The following is a 14,351-nucleotide window of genomic DNA, read 5'->3' on the forward strand; positions in this document are numbered from 1 at the left end:
GAAAATCTAGCTTCTAAGTTTACTTACTGAATATTTTTTGAGTGCCTTTCACTATTTTAGGATCTTGGAATACAACCATGAATAAAAACAAAGACCTCTCCCTTCATGGAGTTTAAACGGGGATGGGAAAAGCAGACAATATACAGTTTAAAAATTATATAGTATGCTAAAGAGTGAGAAGTGCTATGGAAAAAGAAAAAAGATCAAGGGGAATCAGGAGAGAGGTGGAGGGTAAAATTGCAGAATTAAATAGTGTCAATATAGGCCTTATTGACAAGGTGAAGGTTGAGCGTACTTAAAGGAGGAGAATTAGCTGGGTATATAACTGAGGGTGTGCTCCAGGCAGAAGAAATTAATCTACAGCTCTAAGTGCATTGTGTGTGGAAAATCAAGGCGGATCAACTTAGCTGGAGCAGGGTAAGTAAGGCAGACAGTAGTGGGAGATGAGGTTAAGGTGATGGAGGAAGGGGGAAGTCGTTTAGGATCTTGTAGGTCATACAGGCTTTTGAAGACTGGCATTACTTAAAAGATTACGATGTGCAGTATTGAGAATGCGTAGGAAGCTATTGCAATAAACCAAGAAAGAGATAATGGATCCTAGAACCAGGATGATGAATTTGGTGAGAATTGAGAAGATTCCAGCTCTATAGAGCCAATAGAATTGGATAGTTTAGATATGTTAGAGAAAGAAAGCCATGAGGAATGATGCTTCTGTCATGAATTAAATAAGTTAATATATGTAAGGGACTTAAAATGATACAGGGTACATAGTAAACATTCAATTTTATTATACTATAATCTCATTAGCTTCAATACTCAGTATGGGTGGCTAGTGCAGTGACAGTCTGCATATCAGTTTCAGCATCTAGAATCAATTTTAAAATTCTGCAATTATGAATATTTACCAAATGAGTCAAGTATTTAAGGAATTTGCAGTCTAGTTAGGAAGATAAATATATTAAACAAACATTCATAATACAAGAGAACATATTTTGAAAATAACAAGTTATGTAATGCATATGGCAAGGGTCCCATAATTTGAACCTACAGGGTAAAGGCTAGAATAAGGATGGGACTTGAAAGATGAGCAGAATTGAACAGGAGGAGCAGGTGAACCTCCTAAACAAAGGCAGCCAGACAAGAACGAATGTGGTGTGTTTAAAAGCAGTGGGGAGACTAACCTGACAATTTGGGAGGGTATGTTGGAGAGAGGAGAAATCAAGTTGGAGCAATAGGAGAATGAGGCCAGGTAATTCAGGTCATGGAAACCCAAAATGTGGAATTTCAACACCAGGCAGGTTACTCTGGCTGTTTGCCATCATTTTTCAGGATATTGTGTGAATTAGCAATAATTAACATGGTAAATGACTCTGCTAAAACAGACACCCCCAAAGATCCCTCTTATGTTTTCCCCTAATGGATATCCTTTCCTTGCCAATTCCCAAGAGATATAGGGAGAAAAGTTTCTAAGGTTATATTCCCAAAACTACATCCTTAGGGTTGTGATATTTTTGTTTCTCTCTAGTAACTAGGCTCTGTAAACTTCATTTTAAGACATCCTCAACAAACAAGTTTATTATGTATGTATCCTGGGGTTAAACTGTATATTAGAAAATATGTTGAGGCCATTCCCCAAGGTCACCCAGTTTATAGCTTGATAACATTGCTCTCTCCCTCTGGATTCATCCTAGCACCTTTGTATTAAGTATCTCTCCTCCAGGTCCTTGTTACCCCCCTTGAAAAAGACTTCTCTCAGCACCCATTCCCTCCTTTTAAAAGCTTTCTACCTGAATTCTGTCAATTAATGAATTTTTCTGGTTGCCTGATCTAACACTGCTATATGTGTTGTCTCTTCTTAAAAACTTTTATATTTCCTCACTTCAATGTCTTTCTCTCAGAATTACATTGCAAGGCTCTGTACTTGAATGTCCCATCAAAGCTACCATAAAACTTGAAGTTAACATGCATTAGATTGGTATTGGCCTAGCCATCAGAGTTATTCTTAGATGCATACATATGTTTAGAGGAGTTTCTCAAGAATGAGGGGACTTCAAAAAGTTCATGGAATATGGAATTAAAAGATAAAAATAAAAAATATAAATTATCAACATAAGCTCCATCAAAGTCAAGATGCATTTTTGTAAGTGATAATACCAGTTATTTAGTCTATCCCTGAAAAACTAAGGGTCCTGGGAATTTAACTATGTTAATGCACTCTTTTTTACCTTATTAGCTGAAGAAAAATTAGTGCCCTTTAAAGATATTTTTTAAGACTAGAAATCAAAAAAGTCAGAAGAAACCAAATCAGGACTGTGATGTGGATGCCTAATGATTTCCCATTAAAACTCTCAGGATATTGCCCTTGTTTGATGAGGAATGATTGGGAACATTGTTGTAGTAGTGAAGGACTCTATGGTGAAGCTTTCCTGAGCACTTTTCTCCTAAAGCTTTAGCTAACTTTCTCAAAACATTCTCATAATAAGCAAGTGTTGTTGTTCTTTTCACCCTTCAGAAAGTCAACAAGCAAAATGCCCTGAGCATCCCAAAGAAAAAAATTTCTTTGCTTTTGACCAATCCACTTTTGCTTTGGCTATACCACTTCCATCTTTTGGTAACCATTGCTTTGGTTGTGTTTTGTCTTTAGGATAGTACTGGTAGTGCCATGTTTCATCTCCTGTTGCAGTTCTTCCAAGAAATGCTTCAGGATCTTGATCACTCGTGTTCAAAATTTCCATTGAATGCCCTGCTCTTGTCTGCAGGTGATCTGGGCACAACAGTTTTGGCACCATGGAGTGGAAAGTTTGCTGAACTTTAACTTTTCAGTCAGAATTGTGTAAGCTGAACCAATTGAGATGTCTATGGTGTTGGATATTGTTTCTGCAATTAATCATTGGTACTTTTCAATAGGGCATGGACAAGATCAATTTTTTTCCTTACAAATTAATATGGATGGTCTGCTGCTTCAGGCTTCATCTTCAATATTGTCTCATCCCTTCTTAAAATGAGTTATTCATTTGTAAATTGATGATTTCTTTGGGCCATTATCCCCATAAACTTTTTGTAAATATCAATGATTTCACCATTCTTCCACCCAAGCTTCACCATAAATTTAATCTTTGTTCTTGCTTCAATTTTAGCAGGATTCATATTGCTTTGATAGGGCCTCTTTCCAAAGTGATGTCTTATCTTTATTAGGGCCTCGGCTAGATCCTGTTCAGACATGTTATAAAAAGTTAGTACAAGTTAATTTTGGTGCAAAAATTTTTTGAGATCCATATATAGTTTTTTTATAATATGTATTTTCTGTGAAATTTTTGAAGACCCCTCATAGCTAACTGAACAAAGCCATAGTAATTCTTGACTCCTCAAAAAGGTCTGTTAGAAACTAAAGGTTAAGGTATGTTCTAACTTTTCTCATGTGCATCTTTCTTAAATCATTCTAATCACCTGTGGCTGTCATTTTCTTTTGCTGAAATTTGGAAACAACACCCAGTGTGTCAGGTGCAGGTTTCCCAAAAGCAGATGCCAAAGTAATGTTAGATGTGCAAGAAATTGATTAGAGAAAATGCCTATGAAGGATAAAAGGAGAAGGAGCAGAAGCCAGGAAGACTCAGATTGGAATCCAGGCTAAAAAATGAAAAAGCATAAAAGGAAAGAAGAGTGAGTAGAAAGAGTCCCAGTTTGCAGTGCAATTCTGAGAGTCTCAACCAGATCAATGGGGAGTCCTAAGCCAAAGTTATCCATTAGAGGAATTACAAATTGGGCAGGAATGGCCCAGTTCTAGTATCTTTGCTGTGCTTAGTCATTGTCTGAGAACAGTTCAGAAAAAGCTTAGTCTGGTGCAAACTTAGTGGTGGATCCAAAAGTACAACAGGTGGAGACTAATCAGTTCATAACAACATTCATGGTGTAGCTTCTCCATGATTTCTGTAAACCCCTCTTCCTAAGGCTAAGCTTAGAAAAGGAAGGTTAACAGAACGAACTATGGTCCCTGTCATTGCCGTTGGTCTTCGAATACACTGGTATTTATCCTGTCTCTACTATCCACTCTGTATTTCCCTCATTCTCAGTTATCACTTCATTAAATATTCTCGACTTACATGGTGGTATGACCTAAACATTCATTCCTAAGAGGTCTTGGGCCTTGATCATCATACTCTTCTCAGTCCGAGGCTGCTATATGTGTCCATTCACAGTTACAATTGGATAAGGGAATACCAAGGATCACCCAAGTGGGTCATCTGGGTTCCATGAGTATTTATCCTTGTCCTCAATGGGTAAAAGCAGCCCAAACTCCTCATACTAATCAATTATCCTTGCTTGCTAGACCCTGGGTGCAAAGGAGCAAAAGCATCCTACTACTATACACAGCTTATAGTTCAGTGGATCCGTGCTCTGCCCCCTTGCAAGAGAGAAAATCCTTTAAAGACCAGGACCTCTAACACTGCTCAGCCCAGAGTAGTGTGAGGTGAAGCACAACATTTCACAGTGGGTCATTGGGAGGGATTATAAATGGGGTCATTCTTGCTTTCACCCTTTTGTTCCCAGATCCATGTATTCTTCCTACTAGAGATAGTACCATACAGAAATCTTTGATTAGTGCCTATACTAAATACTGAGGGATGGCATGCCATCCTTGCAGATTATTGTCTCTGAGATGCTGATTTAGCTGTGACTTTAGTAGGTCTTTCCAATGCTCTATGAGGGGACCACTTCATCTAAATAGTACAGTATATGATACAACAATTGGACCCCAGGGACATGACCCACTTCTGTACCTGCTTTTCTATGAAGTGAATTTTCTTGTGGATGTTCTGTCGGGTGGGATTCCATGTCTACAGAGGCCTTCTGCTAGCAGACAGGAAAGGCTGGGTTCTAGTACCTCCACTGCATATAATGAAAACCTGGGAACAGCTAGGGGAAGCGTGACTTGACGTGAACTCCTTAGTGGATCCAAAGCTGCGCTTTCTGTGGCAGGTGCTTTTGTAGGGAGATCTGAGTGGGACACCTCTATAGCTGCCACACCAAGACAGAATGACTCTCACAAAATCACATGAGAAGCAGGAACATTTATACTCTTTGTTTCATATTGTGCCCTGCTGAAGCAAGTAATGTAGATTGAAGAGTTAATTCAAGCTAAGAATAGCATTTTAAGGAGAGCCAACCTAAATTTGTGAAAGTCTAAATTATTTTTAAGAACATTTTAGTTTACTTCTAATCTAAACAAACATACTAATTTTGAGCATACAACATACTAATATTGAATCCTGGCATAGTGTTTTTGAGAAGACTCATAAGTTAATAGGGAAAACTTATTTTTAACTACTAATAGTATTATCCGTTTGCCTGTATATAATTGCCCAAATTTTAAAAATGGTTGGTTTAGGAAGACCCCTATATTCATAGTTTTCACGTGGATAACGTAAAGGTAACTTCAGCACAGTAAATGTCAATAAGCTAATAGATTTTTATCAGTACAAAGTAATTATTTTTGCAATACATTAAAATGATTTGCCCAAGATTCACCTTACAAAGGCATTGTCAGTTCAATTCCTACAGTGTCAAACTGTATATATAATGACTATGAATTAGCTTGTAGGACCAACATAATAGGTGAACTGAAAATCAGCCTCAATAAACCTCAGTCATTTGCCAGTTTACTTAAGGGAAATTCTCCATAGCCAAACACTGTTGCTGGTAATAAAAAGTTGCAAGCTGTCACTGGATTCTGCTTCCTTGGCAGCACATCTCAGTGATATACTGATTGATAAAGACTCAGATAATCAAATCAAGAATGCTACAGGTGGTTACTCCTCAGAAATCTTGAAAGGGTTTAAGTACGTTTTCCCTGAAGTCATGCCATACAGGAAGCCATCAGAAGGTTGCCCAGTAAGGATTTAGGAAAAAAGGGAATTAAATAATGATTTTCAGCATAAATTTAAGGGCATCAGGATATGAGTGTCTGATGTTTCTATATTAATAATTACAGCTTGGCCAGTCACTCATTTAAATATAACAGCAAATTTATGAAGTAGGGTCCATTGTTATCCTCATTTGCAGATGAGGAAACTGAGCACAAAGAAGTGAAATGGCCTTCCAAAAGTCCTAGAGCTATGGCAGAACCAGGATTCAAACTCAGGAAGTCTAACTCTTAACCTCTATACTGTATCTGCCATGAAATAGACAGCTGGTTATTTTGGCTAAAATATTCTATCCCTAAGATATGTTTAATAGGGTATTGCCATCATTGACCTCTTGAATCTCTTTTTCCTATGCTTCCAAGATGACCAACCCTTTTTCTAAAAGGCATAAATTATTGTATTATACTAATTGATATATGAGATAATTGTTAAGCATTGTAGACCTGTAGTCTATTTTAGATATCTTTTTCTTTATTCCATAATGGAGGATGGCAAATTCAAAAGCTGTAGGAGCCAGCCACGTAACAAAAATAAGGGAAGTGGCCTGGTATAAGGCAATTTGGATTGGTGAGAACTGTGGCAAACCACTGCGCACTAAAACACTTGGCTCCATCTGCCCTATGCAAAGGTGGACCCACTGTTATTAGATCTTCTGATTTTTCAAGAGGTCACAAAAATCTTTATTTTAGGGAACTCCTTTTTTTTTAAGGTTGGAAACTAATTTTTAAAATTGTAAACACTGTGTACACTAAATAAAACATATCTGCCTATATGTTTATTTTACAATTAAAGAGAAATCTTCATTTCTTATGTCAACTAATACTTATGATGGGCTATTATATGTTCATTTATATTTTGCACTCACATATGTGCAAAAATGTACAAGAATGTCCATTGTAGCATTTTTTACAAAATGGAAATAAAGCAGGGATGTTGTGTTATTAATTTCTAGAACAGTTCTGGCATATATTAAGTAACATATGTTTGCTGAAAAAAAATCTATGATTTAAGTGTTCATAAACAGAACTGGTTAATTACATAATAGTAACTCCACACAATGAAATACTATGTAACAGTTAAAGAAAAATGAAAAATTCTCCAAGACATTTTCAAGTGTAAGAAGCAAGTTGCAGAAGATGTTTCCATTTGTATCAAAGCAAAATTAAACATGTATATGATATGCATAAATATGTAAGTAGATAATAAAAGCTCTAGAAAGTCACATACTAAACTATTACAATGATACTTCTGAAGAGAAGAATAAAAAGTGGGACTTTACTTTTTACTTGATATAAAAGTAAATTATTAAAATTATTATTTTATAAGAAAATATGAACATTTATTGTACTTTTAAAAGACTAAATATTTAGCCCCATCAATACATTAATTAAAATACAACAGTCATGTGATATAATTTCTTAACTTTCAGGTTAGCAAAGATTAAAGAAAAAACAACTGAGGACGAAGACCAGTGTTGGCAAGAATATAGAAAATAGAACAATCTCATGCTCTATTGAGAAGTAAATAAAACTTAGGTACTACATATTAAATCTTTAATGTGTGTACACTCTGACAAAGCATTCTCATTCCTAGGGATTTAAGAAGATAATTTGAAATTGTATAGACATGCAAATACCAAAATGTTTCTTGCAATGTTGTTTATAATATTTAAGTATAAAAAACAAATTAATACCAATAATTAGGGTATTGGTTAAATAAATGTACCATAATAAAAATTATGAAATCATTATAAAGGGTAATGTATACCTTATTTATTAGCATATAACTATATCCATGAGATGTACTATGACAAAAAATATAAACACACTTATATACATAGCCATCTATATGGGAGACAGTGCAGGATCGTGATTAAACACTCGGGAGTCAGACTCCCTCAATTTGAATATGAGCACTGCCACTTCCTAAGCTTTGTAATTTGAGACAATTTACTGAAACTTTCTTTTCTTTAGTTTTCCTAACTATAAAATGGGGTTAAAAATATCATCTTGCCAATATAGTTGTAAGAAATACTCCATAATATACTCTTATTTTACATAAAGAGGTATCTGGAAAAAAATTCATCAATATGGTTGTCTCTCTGTGGGTAAAATTGAATGGATTTATTTACTTTCTTATATAGATCTCTCTATGTCATTTGAGTTTTCTGAAATGAACTCATATTATCTTTGTCAATAGTGCAGATGATAGTTGAAAGAATGGATGATTACTAGGGAGGAAGAAAAGGAGGAAGGAACTGCTTCAGGCTGGTCTCACAAGTAAACAGTACCTTGATAAAGTTACAAAGAAATACAAGGTATAGTCTTCAGCTCTACAGATTCAGAAATTCAACTTTACTGTTTTATCCAGTGTAGATCAGACTATAGGGAACTGATGGAAACTGCAAATTCATGGAAGACTCATTAATAAACTAGAATGTATATAAGTCGGCTCATTCTTTTACAAATAGGAAAGCACAAATTAGAAATACAACTCTTTTTATTTTTTTCCCCAGGGGAAAGCATGAGCACAGTCCCCCACTACCACAGTTATGCAAATTTCCTACATTTGGGGAAATTGCAGGGGCTGCACATCTGAAGTGAAATAGATAAGCCTTGGTCTCTGGAAAAACCACCTTCACAATCATGATATTTCACCTACCAGGTAAGTATACAAATATAACTCTTTCATCAAAACCTTGCTTGATAAATTAAAACCACAATGAAATCCTAATAAATACATAATAGGATAGCTAAAGTTTAAAAGACTGACAGTACCAAGTAGTAACAAGGATATGGAGCAACTGGAACTCTCATACATTGTTATTAATAGTAAGAATGCAAAAATGGTATAGCCTTTTTGGGAAACAGTATGACAGTACCTCATAAAGTTAAACACACTTTACGTTATGACCCAGTGGTTCTACTCCTAGGTATTTACTCCAGGGAAATGAACACATATGTTCATGCAAAAATGTATATGTAAATATTCATAGTAGCATTATTCTAATAGCTAAGAATATAAAGCATCCCAAATCTCCTTCAAAAGGGTACTGTATAAACAAATTGTGGCTATATTCATACCCATGGAATGTTGCTCAGTAATACACACAGCAACATGGATAAATTTCAAAAGCAGGCAAAGAGAAAAAAGTCAAACACAAAAGACTACATTTTCTATGATTCCATTTATATAAAATTCTAGAAAACGCAAAATTACCAGTGGCAGAAAGCAGATCAACATTGCCTGGGGCCAAGGGTGAGGGGAGGTCACCAAGGGCAAAGGGCCTTGAGGAAACTCTTTAGGTTGAGGGCCCTGTTATATACTTTGATAGTAGTGTTTCTTACACAATTGTTTGCAGTTGGCAAAATTCATCAAACTCTATACATAAAATTGATTAATATATGTCATTAATATCTTAATGAACAAAAGAGTTATTTGTTCAGGATGAAGTAAGTTTTTATTATCTGGTAAATGGTATCATTCCATTAATTCCCTTTTTCAGTTTACTCATTTGTACTGTAAGAATTAAACTTTAAAGGAGAGTAGAATACGTAAATCCATTGGTGGAGCATCCTTTCCTTTAATTATTTTTCCCAAACAATGGGAGTTCTGGAATTTCCATATCAAATTAGTTTTAGGAGTGGCTATCTAGTTAAAAGTAGAAGCAAAGGGATTTGTATTAAAATTGCATTTGTATATTAAACACACTTTTATTTAAGTTGTGAGTCTATTTGAGGGGAGTATTGGAGATTATTGAGGGGGCTAAGATGCCTTATAAAATATAAAGCCTCCCAGTCCGTCTTTAGTGGCACTTTTTTTCAAATACTGTATTGACCTCAATCAGGTACTAGTCAGTTATAAAGACTTGTATTACATACTAATATTATCAGGAAGATGTTTTAAAATGTGACCTTAAGGGTGTTCTCTTCATTGTCTGTTTTACTACATTCAGTTTCAAAGAAAGAGAAAAAAAGAGATGGTATAATTCTTGACTTTATTTCCAAATTCTAGCAATCCATTATGTTCAGAGCCTTCACCTCTTTACAATCTCCATATTTATATTCAGTTATTTAAAATGCCTTGACAGTTCAGTTTTTAGCTTTGGTGTCCTTTTTGTGGACTATTGACTATATCAAAGGCTGAAAGGTTGTGTCAATATTTTCCTAATACTACAAAGTATATTTTGGAGTCAGATAAACCTGGGCTTGAAGACATTAATTTATAATTTTAGCAAGATGTTTCTCCTTCATCTGTATAATAGGGATATTTATACCTACCTAATGAGGCAAGGATTAAATACATATAAATGCACTAATCACAGCATCTGTCACATGCAAACCTAGAAGCAAACACTGGAAAATTATAAACAGAGTTATAGTTAAGTCAAAAAGGAGATAAAAGAGAGATTATATAGAATTATATAAAAATACTCAAAAGGGAGATTTATATGGACTCGTGAAATATTTAGTCTAAAGAAGTCAGGATAAAAGAGGAAAAGAGGAAGAAAAAAAACATGAGACAGAAAACAAATACCAAGATGGTAGATTTAAACCCCACAATACCAATAATCACATTACATGTAAACATCTAGATACCTAAAATACAGATTGAAAGATTGGACAAGAAAGCAAGACCCAGCTACACCCTTTCTACAAGAAACTTGCTTTAAATATGAAGACACATACAAATTAAAAGTAAAAGGATGGAAAAAAATACTATGCAAACACCATTCAAAAGAAAGATAGAGTAGCTATATACATATCAGACAATGTAGATTTCAGAACAAGGAATAAAATTAGTCTTTTTCCCTCCTTGGAACTCCAGTCCCCCAGGTCCTTTCCTGTGAGGCAACATTTTACCCATTTTTCTGTATCTTTTCAGAATGCGTTTATGAATATATAAGCATATATCACTTTTATTTTTCACCAAGGGGAGCCTACTGTATTCACTGTTATATACTTTGTTTTTCCAAATATATCTAGGACATTATTCTGTAGTATCACTCCATATAGATTTATCTCATTCTTTTTAACTACTGTATAGTATCTTTTTAACTACTGTATAGTAAAGAATAAAGATTTTTTTTAAGATCTTCATCAAAGATACCAGGGGCTCTAAATTCTAGCTAATATGGCCAGGCGAAACCCTTCCAAAATATGATTTGAACATAACTTAAGAACACTGAACACCTGCATGTCCAACACATTCAAAACTAAGGTCAATATCTCAGCATGCCACATTCCTACCCTCGTCACCCCAGTTCACACTTCTACCAATTTCTCATTTTTTTAAGGACATTACCCTCCACCAATGTGGTCTCTAAGGTTATTCTTAACTTCCCCTTGTTCCTTATCTTTCCTTAGTTAATAGCCAAAGTCTTATACATGCTACTATTAAGATGTCTCAATAAGTTGGAGATGGATGATGAAAATCTTTTTGAATTTCTTTGTAGTTCTCAATATATTGGAAATAAGACTATCTTCATCCATCTCCTGTCTCCATTGCCAGATGTTTTGTTTTTCCTAGAATATTGCATCATAGACTTTCAGTTCTTTAAAATGATAAATTGATATTTTTAATATTCCTACCCAAAAAGCTTCTTTCCAGAGTTTTTTTTTTTTTTTTTTTTTTGAGACAGGGTCTTTCTCTGTTGCTGGGGCTAGAGTGCATGATTATAGCTCACTGTAACCCCAAACACCTGGGCTCAAGTGATCCTCCTGCCTCTGCCTCCTGAGTAGCTGGAACTACAGGTGCATGCCACCACACCTGCCAAATTTTTTAATTTTTTGTAGAAATGGGGTCTCACTATATTGCCCAGCCTGGTCTCAAACTCCTGGTCTCAAGCAATCCTCCTGCCCTTTGGTTTCCCAAAGTTCTGGAATTATAGGTGTGGTCCACTGCGCCTGTCTCAGAGTCTTTCTTAATAATTTTATTCACTGTTTTTCTAATTTAAAATGTTTCAGGTCTGGCAGGATACATAGTGTTAGATAAGTTGGGTTTATAGATCATCTTTCTTTTGACAAGCTCCAAGAAGTTAAGGAAGTTTTATTTTATATATCCTAATAATATTACTGTGAAATAGGTGGAAGAAAATATTTTCGTTTCAGTTTACAAATGAAGGAATAGAAATATAGATATATCAGATAATTTGTGCTTGGCTCCACAGTATGTTAGTGGCAGAACTGGAACTAGAACCCAGGTTTTCTGACTTTCAAGCCCGATTATAAATTTCAGGATCATAAAACTGTCTACTCTGCAATTTTTAGAGAGAAATGGCATATACTCTCACACATTCTGAATTTCTGGAGCTGTAATAATAATCTGTTAAAAAAGAGAAATGCCTTCCTTTGAGAATCACATTGGAAAAGAACATTTTGCAAGATACATACATACATACATATTCAACCACTGAATCTCCTCATCAAGAACTTCTCTGTAAAATAAGCTTAAAATGTGATGACATCAGGCCCAATGCTACACCTATTTTTATTCCTCAAATATTGTCCAAACATATAAATGTTCTGGACTCTAAATCAATCACTTGAAACTGGTCGACTACAGCTTTGAAAATATTGGAAGCATCATGAACATCATGCCCATCTGTCATTTCTTTTCATCAGAGAACATATATAGCCTGCAATCATTCATAGCAATATCTCATGGCTCTGGTAAAAGCTCATGAATAGCCTTCTCTATTCATTCTCTATTCAGCCTTCTCTATTCAGTTGCTATTTCCGAGTAATTAGATGAATTCAAAAGTCCAACAAACTAAATTCTAAGTGGCAACTCAGTGGCAACAGGAATAGTTGAATAAATTATTTTATTTAAATGGAAAACCCATTTTTCTCTGAAGTAGAGCAATTTGCAAGAAGAAGTAGCAAAACTAGCCTATGAAAAGAGAATTTAAACTTGGAAAATTTTTATTGCAATTATAGTAATATGTTAGAATTTGATTAAACAACATTTTAATTACAGTCACTTTCTCTGAGCTCTTATTTCATCAATAAGATTGTTGTACCTTGGCTTTGTTCTTTTGGTGCAACAAGACAGATTACAATTTTATTGTATTTAGCAATGTGTATTTTGGATTATTTTGTGTACATAATTCTAATATTGTTTTTTGTTTCTTATCTGTATATCTGAGCATGTGTACATACACATAGAACAAGTAGTATTTGAGAACTATTCAGGTGTGAGGAAGGAGAACATATAGTTGGTATAATTTATCTAAAATAAAAAACATAATAGGAATGAAATAGGTAAGCTTTTTAAGCAAGCAAAGTTTAATATGTAAGCATCCATGGAATCAAAATAATGGGAGAGGTTAGATGAAAAAAAATTGACCATAAATACATAAAATTATTCATCACATAATTGATATTATAATTACAGAAATTTAAAGAATCCTTCCATATATTCTTACAAATATTGATATTAATTTTTCTACATTTTTTGTTTGCACATATATGCACACATGATTTTAATATAATTGTTATGTACAGTGGTTGTAATCTTGTATTCTGACTTGGAAAAAATAAGCACATTTTAGAGATACGAAATTCTTTGGAAAATTATGACGTATGTTAATTCTCTTTGATATTTCAAAATATTGATAATATAAATACATAGGAAGAATCATTCTCATAAAATCCCCTCAAATATTTTTTAAAATAATAGGTACTGAGAAAAATTAATAAGGAGCAAATAAACATACCTACTTAATTTATTTATAGGATTCTTTTTTTCTTTATCACTGATTCCTTTTTCCCCTCTCAGGCAAAAGGAAATGTATGTGTCCTTAACTCTGTGCTCTGTGCTCTTTAGAAATGCAGAAATTTTTGTTAGCAATCAGTTGAAATATTCTCATGCTATTAGTGCAAAATACTAATGTGTGAGTGGATAGGAACATTTTGCCTATATCCGTTAAACCTAGTTAAATACTCCAAATTGATTTTGTATCTCAGGAAAATTTTTGTTTCCTAAGGCTTATCAAGACTTTTCAAGACTACTTTATTTCCATCCATTGGCAAGATCCCATCTAGTAGATGTAGTAGCTTTTATCACTGGTCACCAAATGTCCTATTTTCCTTCCCTATGAAGTCCCCTGTTGAGAGAGCGATCATCCATCTTTCCCCTATTGGTCTGAGAAATGATCATGTGATTTTCTTTGGTCAATGAAATGAGCAGAGGTGAGAAAAGTCATTCTGTGAAGAATCTTTAAGAGTTGGTACATGGTTTGCTGGTTCTCTTTTCCCTCTGCCTTGAGACTGGCAATAATGCAACCATTGCTCTGCCAGCCTCCTTACTGAATCAGAGACTCCAGCTGTCCTGGGATAAGCATCTAGCATGACAAAAAAGTAAACTTTTGTTGTTGCAAACCACTGAGATTTTAGAGGTCACTGAGTTATTTCAGGGAGATAATAATCT

General features: G+C 34.6%; 1 non-coding gene across 1 annotated transcript; it reads right to left on the reverse strand.

Annotated features, from left to right (window-relative positions):
- Positions 1-8,433: 8,433 nt before the first annotated feature.
- LOC123630997 lies at positions 8,434-8,593 on the reverse strand. Its single transcript, XR_006732905.1, has one exon. It is a non-coding gene; the product is annotated as a U1 spliceosomal RNA (small nuclear RNA).
- Positions 8,594-14,351: the final 5,758 nt, after the last annotated feature.

This window comes from Lemur catta, chromosome 1 (genome assembly GCF_020740605.2).
Source record: "Lemur catta isolate mLemCat1 chromosome 1, mLemCat1.pri, whole genome shotgun sequence".
In the NCBI taxonomy this organism is placed as follows: Eukaryota; Metazoa; Chordata; class Mammalia; order Primates; family Lemuridae; genus Lemur; species Lemur catta.